This window comes from Corvus hawaiiensis, chromosome 7, assembly GCF_020740725.1.
Source record: "Corvus hawaiiensis isolate bCorHaw1 chromosome 7, bCorHaw1.pri.cur, whole genome shotgun sequence".
In the NCBI taxonomy this organism is placed as follows: Eukaryota; Metazoa; Chordata; class Aves; order Passeriformes; family Corvidae; genus Corvus; species Corvus hawaiiensis.
The window spans coordinates 31717058-31719716 of NC_063219.1; positions in this window are offsets into that span (position 1 = coordinate 31717058).

Consider the following 2659-nt stretch of genomic DNA (forward strand, 5'->3'; position numbering starts at 1 on the left):
AATGCCAAGCTCAGAAAGGAGCTGAGAGGCTGGAACATGTACAGTGTACATGCACAATGGAGGTGGAGATAACGTGGTTAATTATTGCCAGTGAGCAGAGGCCAGGAGTTAGTCTGGGACAGTTGTGAAACAGAGAGCTCGTGTAAGGGAATGAGTTGGGGACTGCAAAAGTGGGATGTGGGAAGATTGATGGCTCTGTGAAGTCAGAGCTGGGCACACAGTGTCTTTGTTGGGTGAAGAAGTGGTAGCTCATGCTGTCATTTGACCTTGCTGGGTTACCTGGAAGGACTGGGAGTGATGCAGACACCTGGCAGCTCTGGCTGAATCCTCATGGAGCTGCCAGGAGGGAGCAGGCAGAGGGAGGGAGCCTCTGGGCAGGTTTCAGGCATACCAAAGCACTGCTCTGTCCCTCTCAGAATATCCCAGGGTGGGCTGTGGGGGTACTTCTCCCACCTGAGGGCTGTGTGGGGGCTAAAAGTCTGGTCTGTAGCCACACCAGTCATGCCATCAGCTGCATGTCTCCCACTGATGATCCAGAAATGCCACTGAAATGCCTGGTTTTTGGACCAGGCTTTTGAGGTGAGATGTGGCCGAGTGTGGGTGACTGCACAGCCGTGCCGGACACTTCAGCCCCAGCATCCTCCTTGCCACTGCCTTGTCACAACTGTGCTTGCCAGGGTGCTCAGCAGGATGTCTGGGCTGGAAGTGTCCATAGAGGGTTTATGCACACCTGGGCTATGCTGGATACAGCTTCTGGATGGGCCCCATTACTCCCCTCCCTCCTGGGGCTCTGGCAGCATCCCTGGGTAAGTACAGTTAACGTGGCGCTACCAGAAAACGGCTTCCTGCTGCTAATCAGCTCCCGGCAGGTTATCGCCTTCTCAACTGCCTGGCTTTTCGGGGAAAAGTGTCATTTATCGGCCCTTCACGGAGGAGACCTGTTACAGATGCTCCCCGCCGGGGCTCGTCTCCGCCTGTCATGCAGGCGCCATCTAGTAGGAAAAGGAGAAAACAGACAGAAAGTCGAGGAAGGTGGATGTAGGAATTCAGTTTCTCTCTGGGAAAACTGTTTAATCCAACACAAAGCTGCTCTGGGGCACGGCTCTAGTGCTGAGCCTGTGGTTTGGGTACTTGCAGCAGAATTCACTGCCAGGAAATGATGAAGTGTGGAGATGCCCCAAAAATGGAGCACATCTTGTCCGGGATGGGTCTGGATTTATTTGATCTAAAAATAGACTTTGACATAAAGAATCATTTCCAGGCAGCTCCTTGATAACATTGTGGGGGCTGGATTTGATTAATTAGCTGTAGGGGTTAATTGCATTATGCTAGTTTCTGCTCTTGTGGGTGACAGATGCTCCTGTTTTGAGCACCGAGGTCGTCTCATCAGCTGGAGTCTTTACTTACAGCTGGAAACCTCTCTCTGCCATCCGTGCATGTGCAGTTCACATCATGGAGGGATCCTCTGGTCATACTGCATGATTTTACCACAAATCCCATACTGCTGTTGTCACCTTCTAACAGCCACATGGATTTTCAATGTGATTTCCCAGCCCTAGAAAACCTCCCAAAATCAACCCTTCTCAGGGTGGAATAAAAGCGGCCTATAACAATAATTTCCTTTGAACAAGAAAATAAAAAAGAAAAAAGATTTTTCACCAATCTTGTGATTTTTGCGCAGCTTGACTCATCCTTTCCCGTGTGGGGAGGTGATAAATGCTGGGTGTCTGTTATCTGCTGAATTCCTGCTGCCAGGCAGTGTGTCCCCTGCCGTGGATACACGGCTGCACACCCCCATGCAGCAGGTCTCTCCTGATATGCGCATGCTGTGGCGAGTCCTGCTCGAGGCATGTCACACTCTGGCCTTTCCCCTTCATCCCCCAAAATATCAAGAACCGGAGGCCAGGGATGCTGCAGCATGAGGGATGTCACCCAGGTCCTGGAGGTCCAGTGGCTTCACCCTGCCAGGGACTGCACAAGCATCATTGCCCTTTGCCTAGAGCAGGACCTTAATTCATCTCCACTTTCACAGATAAAAGCTTGAATTAATTAAAGAAGAGAATAGAAACCACTTTGATTTCCAGAACACCGGAAACTCCTAATTATCACAGCTCCCAAAAGCACTGCTATAATTAAGGGGCTCTCACTGTTCCCACTGCAGACCCAATTTTTGCAGACATTTATAAATGGAGCCTACATCTTTTGCTTTTGGTGAAGTACGGCAACTGAAGGCATGAATTCTGGCTCCAGGTGCATCCCTTAAATCAGCCAGAACACCACTGAAACAGCATCTAATTCCCTCATGGATTTCTTATTAGAAAACCAGAGTCCCCAATGGCAGTGTGCTACAGACAGCGTCTGCTTTCCAATTATAGTCTGATTATACAAAATAATAAAACTGGGGCCCTTTCTTTCTTTGCCTGCTGGTCTTTCTGTCTTCAAAATACACTTGGGGGCTGTTTCTGGCTTTTTTATCATGCCAGCATTTATTAGTATTTAAAAAAGGTGGTGGAAACTGAATTTCTCACCTGATCTCTGGTCCTCTGGTTCCTGTAACCTTTCCAGAAGCACTGAAAGCATCATGATGATACTGATGGTGAAACAGCCAGACTTTGCTGCAGCATGAAAGCAGCAAAACATCCCTAATGCAATAACTTGA